We start from the raw sequence: 19,475 nt of genomic DNA, 5'->3' as shown, positions 1-19,475 counted from the left end.
TTGATTCTTCTAAGTATTCTAAAATCCATGTTTGCTCATGTTGCTTTTGAAATTTGGTGTGCTTCATGATGATGTGTGTCTAAGGGAGTTGCTAGCTTGCCATGACCAACAGGACCTGAGCAGCTCCCAGGTATTGTAGATTTCAGTCCAACCCTTGGCAGGAAGCTGAAAGTGTAACGTAGACAGATTGCAGCAACATGCATTTCTCAAAGCCTTTTTTATTTTGGGGAAATGTAATCTGAGTGCGGCAGAAAATTCAGAAGATGATCATATTATTTTCAGGAAGAAAATAAATTATATGCTGGGAGGGGTTGAGGAAGAGGAGTTTGGGATTGCAGTGAGGGGAGGAGCATAAATGGAGATGGGTGATAGCATAGGGGAAAGGGTCTAGGGGAAAGGGTGGGGATTAGACAGTGGGAGGGAAGAGGTGGGGCACTGAGGCATGACATGAAGGTGGGTGCCAGGCGAGTGGAGAGGATTAGGGGCAGGGTGCCTATCCTTTCTTCCATCCCATGTGCATGCTGCCATCTGGGAGGTGGGGCACTGACCCTCTGGAGGGGTATCTCTGAGCCCTTCCCTCTTTTTCTCTCCCATGTGAGAGCTGGGATTTGGAAGGCTGAGCCCCTCTCCCAGATCGCTCATATGGACTGAGCTGGGATTTGAAAGGCTGAGCCCCTCTCCCAGCTCGCTCATATGGGCTAAGCTGGGATTTGGAAGGCTGAGCCCCTCTCCCAATTCGCTCATACGGGCTGGGATCTGGGGGAGGCCCTGCCCTTTTGAGTGGAGAGTTGAGAACAAGTATTCTGGTAGCATGAACCAAGAACATACTACTGTGACTGGAGTGAGTTCAGAACCGATTGTCAGTGTTCTCACCCCACGGCCAGTGACTGCCTGAAATGAATGGAGCAGTTCTCAGGTATTAGAGCTGTCGTTTCAGGCTGTATTCATCTCAACTGAATGAGAACACCCCAGTGAGAATGAGATGAATGGGCAACTTAACATGTCTCTGTGCCTCAGTTTCCTCATCTGTACAGTGGAAATAATGATGCTTCCTTCCTTGGTATACGGTGCTTTGAGATCTGCTGATGAAGTGCTGTTAGAGGTAGGTAGGGATAATCATTACTTGGTTATAGTAGCATCTCAGCTGCAACCCTACGTAACTACAATTGCCTAAATGACCACTGTCTCCTACCAAAAACATTTTGGTTTAAAAAAAAAAATCTAAGAAATTAACTGACAAAAAACTTGTTAATGCAGAGTTAGGGTTGCCTGGTGGTATCTCATGCTCTTCTGGAATGCTGAGTTCTGTAAAACTCATCCTTAACTCGGAAGCTGTTTGTCAGTGAATATGGATAAAGATGACCAAGAAGGGAGAGGGGGAGAATGGAGATGTCAAGAGGAGAGAGAGAGAGAGAGAGCAAGAGAACACAAAAGTTGGAGGGTGAGAGAGAAGCCAAGAGAGAAAACTAATAAGGGAAAGTGAAGGGGGTAGAAAGGGAGGTGCAGACAGGAAGTGAGGAGAAGGAGCAGCAGAAAGGGATTGACTACAGGTAATGAAGGAGGGGACCCACAAAACAGGAAGGTGGTGTGTGAGGGGGAAACATGGGGTAAAAAAGGAAGAGTAGAAAAGAAAACAGAAGGGAGGAAAAAAACCTGAAATGGAAGATAGAAGACAGAAAACAGAGGGAGACAAGAAAATAGAAATGGGAAAACAAAGGCAAGAAAAGACATCTCATTACTGAGTCTCTTAATTTTTTTTCTAAGTTCCTCAATGCCTTTGTATTTTTCTGGGAATGCAATCCACTGTACTGTCAACTTGGACAGATGTGGAGAGGAGCACTGATGGTAGAATATCTTTGCACTTGTGACTTGTGTTGAATTGCTGCTTATTGTTGGACTCGTAACTAGGTTAGCAGGGCAAGTATCTCTTCATTTATATACTACAATAGTAGGTCCTTAATCCTCTCCTCACACTCCAAAATGGTAAGCCTTAGATTTCCATGCTGTTGCTCTTGCCTGCTGTTATACACTGTGGTGTGTGCAGTAAAAAATGTACATTTACTAGAATCCTGTGCTCTGAAGCATAAGGATGGGAAGGAGATAATAATATGGGAAGAAATATAGTGAGTGGCAGCAAAGGAAAAGTAAAACCTTTAACATGTTTCTGGAGACCAGCACTTTTATATGGGAAGTATCTAATTACTTTTCTCCCTTATACTGTGTCCCTGGGACATCTTTCATGCTTTGTTCTGTAACGTTCATTTTTACAGAGCACCATACCACGAGGCTTAAAATCATAGAAATGTTGGGCTGGAAGTGATGTCGAGAGGTCATTGAGTTCAGCCATCTACACTAAGCCAGAACCAAGTAAACCTAATCCATCCCTGACAGGTGTTTGTCCAACCTGTTCTTAAAAACCTCCAACGACAGGGATTGCACAACCTCCCTTAGAAGCCTGTTCCAGAGCTTAACTACCTTTATACACCACTACCTCGATATAATGCCACCCAATGTAACACAAATGTGGATATAACACGGTAAAGCAGTGCTCGGGGTGTGTGTGTGTGTGTGGAGAGGATGGCTGCGCACTCTGGTGGATCAAAGCAAGTTCAATATAACACAGTTTCACCTATAACACGGTAAGATTTTTTGGCTCCCAAGGACAGCGTTATATTGAGGTAGAGGTGTGGTTAAAAGTTTTTCCTAATATCTTTCTTAAATCTCTCTTGCTGCAGATTACTTCTTGTCCTGCGTTCAGTGGACCTGGAGGAAATTGATCACCATTCTCTTTATAACAGCTCTTAACAAATTTGAAGACTCTTATCCATCCCCTGCCCCTTCTTCTTTTCTCAAGACTAAACATGCCCAGTTTTTTAACCTATCTTCATAGGTCAGGTTTTCTAAACTTTTTATCACTTTTGTTGCTCTTCTCTGGACTCTCTAATTTGTTCACATCTTAAAGTAGGGTGCCCAGAGCTGGACGTAGTAGTCTAGCTGAGGTCTCAACAGTGCTGAATGGAGCAGTGCAATTACCTCCTGTGTCTTACATACAACACTCTTGATAGTACGCCTCAGAATATTAACCATATTCAATTTGTGATCCACTATAACCCCCAGATCGTTTTCAGCAGTACTGGTGCTTAGCCATTTTCTATTTGTGCATTTGATTTTTTTCTGTCCCAAGTATAATACTTGGCATTTGTCTTTATTGAATTTCATTTTTTTATGTCAGACTAGTTCTCCAATTTGTCAAAGTGGTTTTGAGTTCTAATCCTGTCCTCCACAATGCTTGCAACCTCTTTCAGTTTGATGTCATCCTCAAATTTTATAAGTGTTTTTAAATTTTAATTTTAAGATACTCCTTTATCCAAGTCATTAATGAAGCTCTTATTTAAGTTAGAATTTTAACTTTAGTGTAATGTTTTTGTAGTTTAAGATTTCTTTATAATGTATTGGGATAACAGATCCTTTAGACCATGTGCAATGCGAACAAAACTTCGATGAGCCCTGTGATATAGTGTATGAATTCTAAAGTGAATGGATCCATTGACGTATAATCTGCACACCAGGTGCTCCAGACCAAATACTTGTGAATACAAGCTTTATGGTTCTTTTCATTGCCATGTGAAGGCAATACTGAGACTTCTTGTCATAACCATACAAGTTCAGCATTCGGAATCATACTGAATGTGTGTCTTTTCATAGTACTTTCAATAATATGAAAAGTAAAGCATAGTGAATACTGTAAGAAAAGTAGGACATGACCAGTTGGTGTGTTTAAAACTTAACATTGTTATTCTCAACAGTGTTCTTAGGCATTTAGCAAAATAGTTGCTTTGCTTTGTTCTGTCTTAACTAGCCTATTGTGGGCACTACCATAATACAAATACATTCTTCCATGCTGCCACTTTATGCCTTCAATGATTTCCTAGTTAGCATATTCAGAACTTTTTGATAATCCATCATGAGAGAAATGATCTAGTCATTAGAGTGCTAGACTAAAAACCTGGGAGACCAGGATTCGATTTCTTGCTCCGTTAGATCTCTGTGTGATCTTGGGCAAGTCATTTAGGCCTAAACTACACTTAAACTACACTTAACATTTAGGTCCACGTAGCTATGGCACGATGGGGGTGTGAAAAATCCACATGCGTGAGAGCTGCAGCAATGCTGACCTAACCCCAGGGTAGACTCAGCCAGGTTATTTAAAAAAAATAATAAAGAAAAAATGCTTCTGTTGACCTAGCTTCCGTTGCTTGGGGAGGAGCTGTTCTTACATTGATGGAAAAACCCTTCTGTCAATGCAGGCTGTGTCCACGTTACGGGGTTATGCCGACATAGCTACAGTGCTGTACAGTCTCTATAGTCCCCAAAATATTGACGTGGCCTAAGTGTCTGTGCTTCAGTTCCCCATCTGTAAAATGGGAATAATAGAACCTCTACTTCATGGAGGTGTTGTGAGGATAAATACGTTGAAGATGTGCAACGTGCTTCGATAATATTGCGCCCATCTAAAGGCCTTAAATAGATATGTACATAGAGCTGCTTTGTTATTCATTCAGTTCATAGTAACCTCCCGCCTCACTTTGTCTATGGTACTATGCCAGATGGTGCCTTTAAATGGTAAGTTTTCTGGGGCAGGAAACCTGTTGTTTGTTGCAGTTCTTCTGTTGTTCTTTACAGTGTATATGCAATGCAATATAAACAATATATAACTGCTTGTATAATATAATATGTCAAAATACTATCTGTTTTGGCTCTTAAACTGTGATTTTCAACTTGTTTTCTGTTTGGACTTGGAATGATAATACATTTCCATCATCCATAACAAAATAAAATTTCCTAAAATCACTTTTAACATTTTGCTCCTCCTGCCCCCAAAAATAAAAAGTTGGCAGCATGAAGAGCTTTGGTTTTATACATGCAATCATTTACATGAGGAAATGGGTAGTTAAGAATGCAATTATATGTGATACAATGAATATTTTAGTCATAGAAATTGGGTGCACCCTGTACCAAATAGCGACTCTCTAAAAACTTAGTTCTGCAGAATCTCTTCTGTCCCCTGCCATTGCAGGAGTTTCCCATATGGCAGGTTCTCTTTAATGAAGGGGCTTCTTAGACTAAATTCTGCAGCTTAAGAGACCTCATTGTTGGGATTTTTTTCTTGCTTTTAATCCTATGTTTTTTTACATTTCATTCAGTTGTTATTAATCTCCCTTGGACCATCCTAAATAACTTCTCTCTGATGTAATTGTTCTTGCTTTTCAGAAAAATGTCATTGCATATTCCTCATCTTCCTTAATTGTAATTTGGCCCAGCAATATGAGGTACATCTAATTTCTCATGTTGGTTCCTATACCCTTTAAAGCAATTTTTGCAGCCTTTTCTCTGAATTTCTGCCAATCAGTCAACATCTCTTTGGTTTTGAGATAAGATGTGAAATGTGGTGTTGTAAGAGTAGTCAGTCTCATCTTTGCTGTCTAGAAAGAGGACTATGTATTACAGTACTGTGGGTTGTTCTTTTCTCTCTAATTACATGGGTATTGAAATAGCTGTTCTTATCCAACATTACCCTTTGGTGTCTCTTGGCCTTACTGCTCTCTAAGTATCTCCCTTCCATTTAATTTCTGTATATTGGCTTATTCCCCCCCCCAGATATACTTGCTTTTCCAGAATTATACTCATTTATGTACCACCTGCTGATATTTCTAACCTCTAAATCCATTTTTCTCTAACCTCACTGGTATTCACAGTGGCTACTTATTTACTATCATTTTCAAAGTTAATTAACATACTCTGCTCTAGTCTCTTCTAGATCATTAAACATTTAACTACAGTCTGAATCCAACATCAGTCCCTGCTCACTCCTTGGACATCGCTCTCTAAATATTGTACACTTGCTGTCTTTCCCTCACACACCCTTTCTCGTCTCTTTCTCCTCTTTGATCCTTAGCCCAGCATTTTTAATAGAGGAGTATTGTGCCCTTACTATGCCTGCTTTGGTTGAAATTGGCTTCGATTGCCAACACTAGTCTCAGTAGATGCCAAGAGCAAGAGTGACTTTACCCAGGGTCCATGAGTAGAATTGGACTCGCAGAAATCAGGCCAACTCAAGTCAAACTGAGTGGCACAGCAACCTGGAGAACAGGGTCACAATGCCACTTGCTCAAGTTTAGCCTGGCCATCCTTCCATCATGAAATGTGCATGTGTGTGAATGGGGTGGTGGTTAGGCCAAATTTGAGTGATTGGTATTGCAGTCTGGTGCTCTTGGTTGCAGCGACAATCAGGCTTTGTCCCTGCTGTTGATTGGTCTCTTGCCCTGACAGGTCTGCACTGAGGCAGGAGGGGTTGTGGGTGCTGCTTCCACCTGCAAAGGGGCTGGAGCTCAGGAAGAGGCAGGACTAGGTGTGTTCCCCTGGATGCACACAGGGCAGAACCCCCATGTCCCCACAGGAAGAACAGCAACCCCATGGGCATGGGCCGCCCTCAGCCCTGCAGGGAGGGCAGTGATTCCATGGGCTTGGGCCCTCTCTGATGCCTCCTTCCCCATTACTTCCCCTGCCCCCTGTGTCCACACCCATTGAATTGGAAGGCTACATTTGCACCTGCCTAAGAATAAAGAGCTTGAGTACATGATTGCAAAATACTCTTTTTCTCAAGCTGCCAGCACGTGGATGTTAATTTGGGGTTGTGAAGATGTAGTCACCTACTTAACTAGGTGAAGGCTATGGCATCTGCTAAGTCACATGTGTCTGTCTAGTAGTCTCTTGAGTTACTGCTACAGTAATATGTCAACAATTTAGTGTTTTTTGCACCTCTCTCTAAGTCAAAGAATATCCACAGTGATTTGTGTGAAGGTTAGCAGTTGACTTTCCATTGGCTTCTGTGTGAGTTGGATTATGCTCCACCTATGTAGAGAACCTGGTTTTGCTAAACTTCAGCATCGTGCCATGTGATTAATGAAAAACTGGATATTTTTAATCAAAGGAATGGATTTAAAATGGAAATATCAATAGACCCTTTTCTGTAATTTTGCTAGTAGATGTTGCTACAGTCCTGCCGTTACTGTTTAGCAGTTCTTTTTATCTGTGCTACATGGACATATTATGAGGTATTTTGAATTTTTCTTTTGGAACATATGTAGAAGACTGCCCTGGGCAATCTCTGTGATAAACTCTTTATTTTCTCAATCAGCTTCTTCAGTAAATCATACATGGGGATTTACGTCAACTGTTCTTTGGTCTCAGGGATCTGGGATTATAAACTACCTCTGTCAGGACTTTTCCTTTTTCCAGATGCATGAAACCTTCACTTTCATTTTGAAAAGCACAATTGAATTTATGTATTTCACTTCCAGTATTTCGCATGAGGATGTTTAAGGTAGTTTCTGGGGCTTTAATTCATTTAGTAGGATCGAGTGTCCAAAGTTCGTTTGTTCTTCTAAATACACATAGCATGTTCTTGCTGGTTGCCTTGAGGGGATTCTCTAAAATGATTAGAAGAAGAGGAGTAGGTACTCTGAGGTGTGTGTGTACCTGCACGTGCATGTGCACACAACTATACATGTAATTAGCCTGAAGTTATTCTGCAGTTATTTGCAGGACTATATATGCTCTAATTTTTATAAGCACTCTGATATATATTGGTTAACTGTATGGAGAGCAAACCAGGTAAATATACTGTGTTACAGTAGTGCTAATCGGGCTTGGTTACCGTTGTGCTAGGTACTGTATACAAAATAGCAGGACAATTCCTGCCCCAAAGATCTTACTGTCTCAAGTGCCAGTCCTTACGCTTGAGTGTGACTTCACTCACGTGTGTTCTGTGGGATAGGACTCGTGATTAAAATTAAGCATGTGCTTAAATGTCTGTAGGATCAGGCTTAAATTTGTCACAAAAATGGATATGAAATGATAGGAAGGAGCAGGGGAGGTAGCATGAGTGGGAAAAGCAATGTGGAAAATGTGTGTACATAGATTACACAATTATATGGCTTCAAACCAGGCTTGTTTGTGGTATAAGATAAAAACATGTAAAGAAGATAGCTGACAGTGATTTCCAGTAGTTATCTTGCCACATGTTGCACCTGCTGTTCTTGAGAGCTTGTGTGCTGCTATTTACCTTATCTGGTACCTACTGTAGCAGGAGCGCAAATTTAAGTTGTATGTTTTGTTAAACTTTCTGTTTTAAGTGAAAATAAGACGGTGGTTAGTGACCTGTATTGCCATGGATAAGATCCAGGTTTCTGGATCTCTTGTTCCTGGCTGGGATTTGTTACAGTTTAGAGGTACTTGGACTTCAGTCAGAGATATGAATACCCCTCTCTGGTTGCTTGTGGAGCAGGGAATAATCACACTTCAAGCAACTTAAGTTTGCTGTTCTTTTGAATTTGACTTTTCTACATTTAAAACTTAAGAAAGCAGTTCCAGCTAAAGCTTCATTATTCATCTTTCATGCAAATAAATCCGCCCATGAATGTAGTGTTCATGAACTATCCATAGAGAAATGTAGAATACAGTCTAACACGTAGAAATAGCCTGCCTTCTATTAAAGAAAGATTAGCAGCATCAGTTATATAGAATGTTATCCTTTGCCGGTGCCTCTACAATAATACATTGTCACATACAGGGAAAAAAATTTGGTGAGCTCTCCATTAGATGGTGCTGCTGGGATTAAAATATTTGCACAAGCAAATGGAAATGGGCCACTTCCTGTGACTTTATCGGTATGTGGTTATAGACGATGGCATTTTTATGACATACTATACTTTTATTTATTAAATAGTTTTCATAGGTTGGCAGACATGCAAGGATTTTTGTGTTACATTCGGAGAAAATCTTTAAAAAAATGAATAGACCAGATATTAAACAGCCAGAGTTTTTAGGAAAAATAGTAAATCAGCTGTTCCACACATGGGTGATCTTAGGTCTTAGCAGCTATACCTAGGGCCCTACCAAATTCGCGGTCCATTTTGCTGAATTTCACGATCATAGGATTTTAAAAATAATGAATTTCATGATTTCAGTTATTTAAATATGAAATTTCACGGTGTTGTAATTGTAGAGGTCCTGACCCAAATAGGAGAAGGGTGTGCATGTGTGTGTGGTGGGGGATGGGGTTGTGGTACTGCCACCCTTACTTCTGCACCGCTGCTGGCAGGGTGCTGCCTTCAGAGCTGGGCAGCTGCCCAACAGCCACCGCTCTCTGGCTGCCCAGCTCTTAAGGCTGTGCAGACGTAAGGGTGGCAATACCACGACCTTCCCTAAAATAACCTTGCGACCTCTCTGCAACTTCCTTTTGAGTCATTGAGTCAGGACCCCCAATTTGTGGAACACTGGTCTCCCTCGTGAAATATGTATAGTACAGGGTAAAAGCACACAGAAGACCTAGCTGTGAATTTGGGAGGGCCCTAGCTATAGCTCTTATCTAAATAATTATTCTCTGTGTTTCTTGGATACGGTGCTGCCATGAACTTGGAAGAAGTATTGCAACATTGGAGGAGTCTGCTGTGGAAAAATCCTTCATTGACCATTACCTAAGGGCATTTAATCTAGTTTATCTAAATATTTAATACCCCATTAATGAGCCCCTGTTTAGACTAGGGAAAAAAGGCATATTTTTTTAAAAGGTGTTGCCTCATTTGTTTTAACTTGCATTTTTTTTTAAATACCACTTAACGTCTAGTGTAGGCTAGGTCTAATACATTTTAAAAACATATAACTGACCTAAACTGTCCCCTAGAGTGGACTGTAAAAACCTAATACTGTTTAAAACACTCTTTGTCTATGCTAGCTGCTAAGTGATGCTCAAAAATATTTTAATACATATTAGCAACACATTTGCTAAACATCCTTGATTTTCCAAGTCTTCGCATTAGCGCCTTTCTGTGTCCAAAGACAGCAAGATGGAAGTGTCTGACTAGAAGTATCCTGGAATATTCCTAAACCATACAGGCTCTGTTTAGAAGAGGGGGAAAAACGGTGTTTTAAGTGTTTGTGTAGGAACAAAGGATAAGGTTAGGTGAGGGATAACTAACCCTGATTGAACCATGATCTTTACCACGGTGCAGACGTTAATTGCACTCTGGTAACTTGAAATAGTCGTTGAAATAGTTATAGAATTTGTCTGATTTGTAAATGGCTTACCAACCCCTGTTTTTTTGGTAAACAAAAGGTTTCAATGACTTCAGATACATTTGGATGAAGCTGTGAAAGAGAGTTGTTGTTTAAACTCATATTGTCTAACTATTTAAAAAAAACACCTTGTTTGTAGCCATGTAGCATGTTTGGAGAGAGGTCTTGTGAAAGTGAGCTGAGAATATGACCGATAGAACCCTGGTTTCAGCACCAAATGAGGACATCTCCTCGGAAGCCAAATCCAGAGGCTGCATCAGTTGGCTGGTCTGCTAAAGTCTGTGTTCATTGTACAGGAGTGGGTGGATGAGATTCTGTGTCCTGCAATATACAGAAGGTCAGACTAGGTGATCACAATGGGCCCTTCTGACTGTAAAGGATATGAGTCTGCGGTTTAACTAGTGGCTTTAGCGGACAAAACTTTCTGCTTAGCTGGAAATTTCTCAGCCCTTCTCAATTCTATTGAATTTACCAGCAATAAAGCGGGGCAGTTTTACTACGTTTAACCAGAACTCTCAGGTGACAAATTGGTTAGAAGAACTCACCAAAATTTGCTGCAGAACTAGTTTCATCTTTGATTTCACAAAGATATGTTGCTTGCAGAATAATCAGACTGAGAATTATTGAGAGACTATCTTTGTGGATGACTTTTTTCCCTCCCTCCATATTGGTATGGGCACAACACAAGCAGTAAGTAAAATGATCAGACCTCTTGGGAGTGAGAGCCATTTTGTTAGGCTATTGAATAGTGTGACAAAGTCAGGCCCGACGGCTGCAAGATGGTCCTGGAAGGCCGATATATTAGTCCTAGAATATTAAAGGCCCTTTTCCCTACAAGTTGAGAAGGGGTTACCTCAGGTCACTTAGGGACACCTGAATCCAATTAAGGGCTGCCTGAGGCCTTTAAAAAACCTCCTCTAGGGAGAGCGAGAGAGAGAGTCAAGCTGCTGCTAGGCTAGTGACAGCAGGGAAATAGGCTGTTCCAGGCTGTGATGCTGTGCCCTTTAGCATAGGGGAAACTGGCAAACCTGAATGCCTGCTAGGGGACGGACTGACTCCTCAGGGCAACCAACTGGATAACACCTTGCCCCAGGGAGGGGGGCAGCAAAAGGTACCCCCTGGTTTTTTTGTTTATGAGACTGCTTCCTTTTTGTTTGGTGGAGGATCACCCCTTAGGTTGACCTTCAGACCTACCCTGAAAATACAACCAAGGGAGCACAGAAGGGGGAAGGCAAACTTGGAAGCTTGGAAAAGAGGTGACTATGGGGGGATATGATAGAGGTATATAAAATCGTGAGTGATGTGGAGAAAGTGAATAAGGAAAAGTTGTTTACTTGTTCCCATAATATAAGAACTGGAGACCACCAAATGAAATTAATGGGCAGCAGGTTTACAACAAATAAAAGGAAATTCTTCACGCCACGCGCAGTCAACCTGTGGAACTCCTTGCCTGAGGAGGTTGTGGCGGCTAGGAGTATAACAGGGTTTAGAACAGAACTAGATAAATTCATGGAGGTTAAGTCCATTAATGGCTATTAACCAGGATGGGTAAGGAATGATGTTCCTAGCCTCTGTTTGTCAGAGACTGGGGATGGCTGAGAGAGATCACTTGATCATTAAATTCACTTTCTCTGGACTACCTGGCATTGGCCACTGTTGGTAGACAGGATACTGGGCTGGATGGACCTTTGGTCTGACCCAGTATGGCCATTCGTATGTTCTTAAACCCTGCCTGAGTGGGGTTGATTACCCCAGGCCCACCATCGCTGGCGGGGGAAACGCTAAGTCTGGTGAGAGAAAAGAGGTGCCTGCCATAGTAGGAAGGAGAGGGAGATTACTCAGGTAAAACCAGTGGGGTTACCGATTTGTTAATATTCTCCAGAGAGAGTTACCTCGTACTTCTAGAAGCATACTTATCCAGCAGATATTTAGATATTGTTGCAAACAATCTTACACTGTCCCTGATGTCTGATTTTCCATTCTTGAGTAGACTAATTGAGATGCTAGCAAAAAACCATGTACATCTGACTTCCAGTATCCTGTACCCTCCCCAACCTACTATAGAGTGGGAATATGGAATTGAAACACTGGTAGCACTGGTGGAGGACCACCTCCCAAACATGGACAGTTGTTTGTTCGTCCTCATCCTTGAAATGCTCCAGATTCTCCTCTGAGACTTAGCAGACTAAACGTTGGCAAGATAATGGGATCGTTCTTTTCCTTCCTCAAAAACGTGTGTCCAAAGGACTGTGGAAGTGCTGTTGCCTGTTCTCAGATATTGCCTATGATATCTCATGAGCTTTCATTCTCTCTCTCATTCTATTCACATCTACGTAAACCCCCGAGGGGATTAAATGCCAGCAATATGCTGACAACACCTAGCTGTGTGTGAACTTGCCATTCCTCAGCTGTCTGAGTTTGAATTCCTTAGGGAGGTTGACTCTTGGATAACCACAAGATGGAAGTGATGCTAGTAGGAGGAGGGAAATATTTAGGCCAGGTCTATACAAAACAGTTAGATCAACCCAGCTTTGTCGCTCAGGAGGTTGAAAAATCCACACCCCTAAGCTATGTGGGTAAGCCAGTCTAACCCCCAGTGTATGCATCTGTAGGCTGACGGAAGAATTCTTCCAACCTTCTGCCTCATGTAGATGAATTAATTACAGTGAGTGTCCTTGCTGAAGTGCTTCTAGTGAAGACCTAGCCTTAGAAGTAGCCAACATCTCATCCCCTTGCATTGCAAGCACTGATCGTAGTGGTGGTGGTGGGAGGAGGTAGTGCTGCTTGACTCCCTGTTGTTGCTCGATACCCAAATAATAACAGTAGCAAAACCCACCGTGTTTCTCCCACATCCTAACAGACTGAGGCTTGGCCATATCATTTGTAGCCTCTAGGATTTATCGCTGCATTGCACTAGACTTGGTGTTTTGTCAACCTTTTGCCAAGCGGTACAACAGTTCAGTCTTCTGATCAAAATGGCAAGGAAAGTACATTGCCCTGGTGCCCCAGTTCCCTGGCCACCTGTTGAATACTGACCTTGAACTTCAGAGCTCAATGTGTTGAGCTCTGGGCTACCTATAAGGCAGCCCCTTGCTCCAGAATGAAGACCAGGTATAACACCTGTGGGTCACAGTTGCAAGGCAAGCTGCACTTCTGTCTCCTTCCCAGTCTCTTCCAGTGCACTCCCTTCAAGTGTCAGATGTAGTGCTTTTGCCTATCCTGGAGTGGAATTCTGCAATTCTCTCCTCTTAGACTGGACCCTAGGCTACAGTACCTAGTGTATATCAATTGGGCTTACACACCAAGTCCATCTGGATTCGGCACCTGTGATTGTTCTCTTTGAGAGTCTGTGACCAGCCATGTACATAGCCTTCTTGAAACCAAAGTATTATTTATTTGAACAAAGCATTTAGAGAAAAAGATCTTAAAACAACAGAATTGACCTGTTTGTCTGTCTCACCTTAGGTTTACCATGCCCCGATGATAAGTTAAGCAGACCTAATTCCTTCATACATCCCCAGTGGGTACCTGTGTTTTAATGTGGCCCCTCCTGAACAGCTCTCCCTCCTCTTGAGAGATTCTTTTTAAACTGCTATCATCCTTTTGATCTTCTGGTTCCCAAGCCTTTTGCTGCAATGACATTGTCTCTTTACAACCGTCAAGTGTTTGTGCAGAACTAGTTCATCTCAAAACATTCTATTTCCTTCCTGTTTGATTTCCTTATATGCTATTATATTATTGCTATTCTACTAAACCAGTATGTTCGTACTGTAAACAGTGCAATAACCAGGTCAATATATCATACTCAAATTATTACAGAGCAACTCCACTGCCATCACACAAAGATCCTCAGGAATGATGGAGTTTTCAGTAACTGGAGTAAGATTACTTTGAGCTGGAGACAGACATTTCAGTGGTTGGCCCCGGCTATCAAACTCCCTTCCACCAAAGATAAGAATAAACATAACCCTGGGTGCTTTCAGACAATATGTAAGCTTCATCGGTCATAGACCTTGTCTGCACTAAAGGGAAAAGTCGATCTAAGCTGTGCAATTTGAGTTACGTGAATAACGTAACTCAAATTGATGTAGCTTAGAGCTACTTACTGCAGGGTCCACACTTCGTGACGTCGATGGGAGGTGCTCTCCCGTCGACTCCCCTTACTCTTCTCGGTCAGGTAGAGTACAGGTGTTGATGGGTAACTGATCGGCAGTCGATTTAGCGGGTCTTCACTAGCCCCACTAAATCGACCGCTGCAGCATCGTTTGCTGCAGCATCAATCCTGCGGTAAGTGTAGGCAAGCCCATAGTTTCCCATAAAGGTGACAATTGTGAATTAAAAAAACAAATCAAAATAACTTCATTTGCTTTTAGAAATTGATAGGAGAGACACTCTACATCAGACTGATCAGCCATTTGGATTTATGTACATTTGTAAGACTGTTCACATGCTACCAGTAATGATAATACACCTCTACCCCGATATGTGACCCAATATAACACAAATTTAGATATAATGTGGTAAAGCAGTGCTCCGGGGGGGTGGCGGGGGGTGGCTGCGCGCTCCAGCGGATCAAAGCAAGTTCAATTATAATGCGGTTTCACCTATAACGTGATAAGCATTTTGGCTCCTGAGGACAGCATTATATCAGGGTAGAGGTGTACATAAGTTAATGCTTTGTGCATTGAGAGGAGAGCAGACCCTGGAATTTGATATGTCTAATGGTGGAAATTCCTGTGTCAGAAATTGTAGAGCACCACTCTCAGCTGTGCACATTGAAGTCAATGATTCTTTGAGGTGAAGAGGAAGAATTCACCCAAATACAATGAATTCTGGTGCTTATTTAAGCCACAAAGGCTCCAAGAACATCTCCAGCTCCATTACCCAAAAGCCTAAATGTAGGACTAGATGTGAGCTATCTGGGAATTATGGTAGCCTAGTAGGCAGCTGCAGGCCCTCATCTGTGGCATGGAGGCTTTTTTCCATTATCTTACTCTGTCCACAAGCACAGTGTGCATCTGGATGTTGAAAGGGAGTGGAGGAGCCTTTCTGATAGAAGAAAAGGGTAATTTTTCTTTCTCATAGACTCATAGACTTTAAGGTCAGAAGGGACCATTATTATCATCTAGTCTGACCTCCTGCACAATGCAGGCCACAGAATCTCACCCACCCACTCCTGTAACAAACTCCTAACTTATGTCTGAGTTATTGAAGTCCTCAGATTGTGGTTTGAAGACCTCAAACTGCAGAGAATCCTCCAGCAAGTGACTTGTGCCCCATGCTGCAGAGGATGACAAATAACGTCCAGGGCCTCTGCCAATCTGCCCTGGAGGAAAATTCCTTCCCGATCCCAAATATGGCGATCAGTTAAACCCTGAGCATGTGGGCAAGACTCACCAGCTAGCACCCAGGAAAGAATTCTCTGTAGTAACTCAGATCCCACCCCATCTATCATCCCATCATAGACCACTGGGCATACTTACCTGCTGATAATCAAAGATCAGTTGCCAAATTAATTGCCAAAATTAGGCTATCCCATCATACCATCCCCTCCATAAACTTATCAAGCTTAGTCTTGAAGCCAGATATGTCTTTTGCCCCCACTACTCCCCTTGGAAGGCTGTTCCAGAACTTCACTCCTCTAATGGTTAGAAACCTTTGTCTAATTTCAAGTCTAAACTTCCTAGTGTCCAGTTTGTATCCATTTGTTCTTGTGTCCACATTGGTACTAAGCTTAAATAATTCCTCTCCCTCCCTGATATTTATCCCGCTGATATATTTACAAAGAGCAATCATATCCCCCCTCACCCTTCTTTTCATTCCACCCGCACCCCAGAGAATTAGATTGAGTGGGTGTCTCCGCTACTATGCTCCTTCCTTAGCCTCTGCTTTGGATTGTTCTATACCAGTGAATAGCATCTCTGTTGGAGTCCGATAGCTTTCCCAAGCAGTGGAAGAGTGAAGCTGATCTGATCCTTGTCAGTTTCCCTGCGGTCCAGGCTTCTGAATAGCATCAGATCAGATGGGTGTGCTAATTTTCAAATATTACTTTACCTGCTTTTATATTAATAACACTAATTGCCTGAGCTTCTTAATTTTTCTTTTTGAAGACCAATTTAAAATAGAGCTCAGTATTTCAGCCATTTTTGACTCTGCATGAATTCCTTCCATTTTATCACAGACCTACTTTTTTCTAGTGTTCTTTTCTCCTTTTAATTTCCTGTTCTTTGGGGTGGGTCACTACTTCACCAGGGCCCTATCATTGACTTAGTGGAACTGCAGTGTTAGGCAAGAGCTATTGGTAGTCATGAAATCTGTGATACACTTAAACACTTAAACCCTGCTTGCGTGAGTGAAAATTGCTTATATGGACTGACAATGTTTTAATACAGTATCTCAGATGGTTCAGATCTTGGCAAGACCATCTTGCCAAGTGGGTGAATAAATGGTGCAAGTATGATTTCTGACACTGACCAGGGAAGATCTATGCTCATCCATGTGGGTTGAGGTGCAGCTCTTGCCAGTGGCAAGTGGAAAATCCAAGGCAGCCCACAAATCCAATATCCTATTGGCTGCAGAATTTGAAAAGGAGTGCAACATGCTGGTTCAGAGAAGAGAATAGGCCATTAGCTCCTTGGGTTGATGAAGAGTTACTACCTTCAATGAGCAAATGGAGGCACAGTGTGACATTTTAGAACTAAGAGGAAGTGTGCTTTATTGCAGGTGGTAATCTAGATGGGACGGAGAGAGATGGTAACTGATTATCCCCAGAAGATAGAGGAAAGCTCTGACACAATCTGCCTGTTACACAAGTGTTAGTCATTTTGGTGTGTCAAAGGCCATAAAACGGTTAAAAAAGAGGCTCTCTTGGCCCTGATACCAGAGGGATGTTACATTCTGAAGATGCTACTGTGATTGCTCAACCAGGAGTGGTCCGTGGTTTCAGTCCTAAACCCCATTGCTGTGATAGAATGCTGATGCTTCCATAAAATGGATGATTGAAAGCATTTTTGGACTACTTCCAGCTGCAGAAGCAGGTTGTGTGTGCGCGTGTGTGGTTTTTGTTGTTTTTTCAAAGGGCATAGACTGTTTTACAAATGGCCAGGTTGATGCTCTTCCAGAGTGGAGAAGGTGCTCTCTTGAAGGATTTCTTAATAGATTTAGGATTTTTATCGGAAATCAGCAGTGACCATTGAAGAAATTGAGCCAAAGATGTCTTTTTATCTATGGTGCTGCAGTAATCCTTAATACAAATATAATTAATGTACATAAGAATATTGGCTTTCATTGAAAAAAGTGATAGTTCAACCCACAGAGGTAAAAAAATTCTCGCGTAGAGCTATGTTAACATGCAACATGGTTAGGTAAGAACATCAGGGTAAATAAGCTTTTATAAAGGGGATATGGTGACAGGAGTAAGGGGCAGCATGAACTTCACTAGGCCCTACACTACCAAGTGTGCTGCAGAATGTAGTCCAAATAGAGGGAGATTAGGGTGACAGGATAGGTTTAACTCTGTTTTCTTGAAATTGTGAGTGGAACCTTCCAAATATATGTATTTTAATGCTTTAAGGTGTGCTAGGAACCTCAGCTAGCACTCAAATGGTGGCAGAATTGTATTTCATTCTTCAGTATTAAAATAATGTTGGCCTATGTGCTTTTGAAACTGTGCATAATAGAGTGTAGTTTCATGTTGAAACTTGACCTGATTAAACATTTTTTAGGTTTAATTTTAAAGTTGGTTTGATTTTAAGGTTCACTGCTTGAGAATTAGTGACCCACAACATTGAGACAAAATGTATCTTCATTTCCTAGAGCTGCTTTAAAAAAATTATTCATCAAATGAATTCAGTGCACAGTAAAAATAGGTGTTTGTTTTAGTGGAATCATTAAAAATACATTATTCTTAACCATCAATATTCCTATATTTGTAGCAGAAGAAGGTGATCTGAGACATATTTTCATCTGGGCAACATTCCTGTAAAATGGGGTTGCGTGTGAGCACTGAAATAAGAACATATCTTCTATTAAGTTTTGTTTTTTCAGTTGTCTACTTCTAATTATAATTCTAAGGTGATAGTCAACCATCTAAAAGAAATGAGGACTGACTCTGTAATTGTCTGTCTAATTTAGTTTGAGCTAACTGTTTTTTCTCTGTGTGACTTTTTTTTTTTTTTTTTAATCTGAAGGAAAAAAAATACCCCATTCACTCTCTTATCAACTGTCTGTAGAGATTCATGGCTTTTTTCTTTGCTGTTTCTTTCACTGGGCTTTCTGGTAATATTGAAAAACTCGTTCCATATGTTTAACTTGGACTGATGTTTTGTAAACAGAACAATAATTCAGCTACTTCAGATTTAAACGTTGTGGTAGGGAAATGTCCCCATCGTGCTGGCCACTATGTGCTAATACCATTTCCAAAATGCTATTAACATTGCTTTATTTTCAAAATTAAGATTTCCTCCTTTTGGAATTATTAAATCTTTCCTACTCCGGGTAAGTTGAAGTACAGTAGCTAGTATAAAATTAGATCTGCCATGCAGTGAAACAGAGCTTCTATCACAAATAGTTTCTTTTCTTGGTCTTGGTTCAGGTTAACATTATATATCTCTACATCTACCATTTCTGGAAACTGAATAAGAAGATTCTGAATCTTTTGGCCAATACAAATTTTCCAATTATGTAAAACATCTTACAGATTGGCTTGACTCACTAAGTGGTGGCAGGCAGGAGTCTCTTCCTGCAGGAAGTAGATCTGTTTTTTTTACGATGAAGTTTTTAGTGAATTAGTAAATCTTCATGTAGTCTGTTTATGTTGGTACATTGACATGATTTAGTGCTATCTCAGTTTCCTATTGATCCTTTCTGCCTCCAGGCTTGTGAGAATTGTTTCAGTATATTAATAGAAGACACTTAAAACCAGCTTCATTTGTTTGTTTCCCAGCAGGGGGACTGGAGTGCTTAGGCTTCAGCAGACTCAAGACCAGCTTTCAACAGTGGGAGATAATATATTAATCCATTGGAAGCACAGAGTGGAGTCTTGCATATCACTTTGCTGTTTGTGTTGTGAATGGTGTTTTTTATGTAGGTAGGTACTAATAGAACTCTGTGTTAATGATGTGTTCACCTTGTGTGTATTTAGGAACCTCATGACAGGTATACCGTGCCTTTTTTTTTTTTTTTTTTTTTTTTTTTTTTTTTGCATCAGTCTTCTAATTTGATGCTGTTTTGCTTCTGCATTGTTGGAAATAATTTTCCTAATAAGTTTATTAAGGTTTACCATGACTCAGTTTCCACACAAGTGTTCCTTTATTAGTCCAAAGCCGCTTTGTGTTGGT

The 19,475-nt window shown here is 41.2% G+C and overlaps 1 protein-coding gene across 6 annotated transcripts in view; it reads left to right on the top strand.

Annotated features, from left to right (window-relative positions):
* TRAF3 (TNF receptor associated factor 3) overlaps positions 1-19,475 on the top strand; it is a 98,624-nt gene that overhangs the window by 3,339 nt on the left and 75,810 nt on the right. For 4 of the 6 annotated variants that reach the window (XM_030558697.1, XM_030558702.1, XM_030558701.1 and 1 more), the window contains exon 3: positions 19,082-19,225. The exons of the other annotated variants lie outside the window; for them this stretch is intronic. The gene's annotated coding sequence lies outside the window, so the exon portion shown is untranslated. The remainder of the gene's footprint in view (positions 1-19,081; positions 19,226-19,475) is intronic. 6 annotated transcript variants of the gene reach the window in all.

Source organism: Gopherus evgoodei, chromosome 4 (assembly GCF_007399415.2).
Source record: "Gopherus evgoodei ecotype Sinaloan lineage chromosome 4, rGopEvg1_v1.p, whole genome shotgun sequence".
Classification (NCBI taxonomy): Eukaryota; Metazoa; Chordata; order Testudines; family Testudinidae; genus Gopherus; species Gopherus evgoodei.
This window is presented reverse-complemented; position numbering and strand designations above follow the sequence as displayed.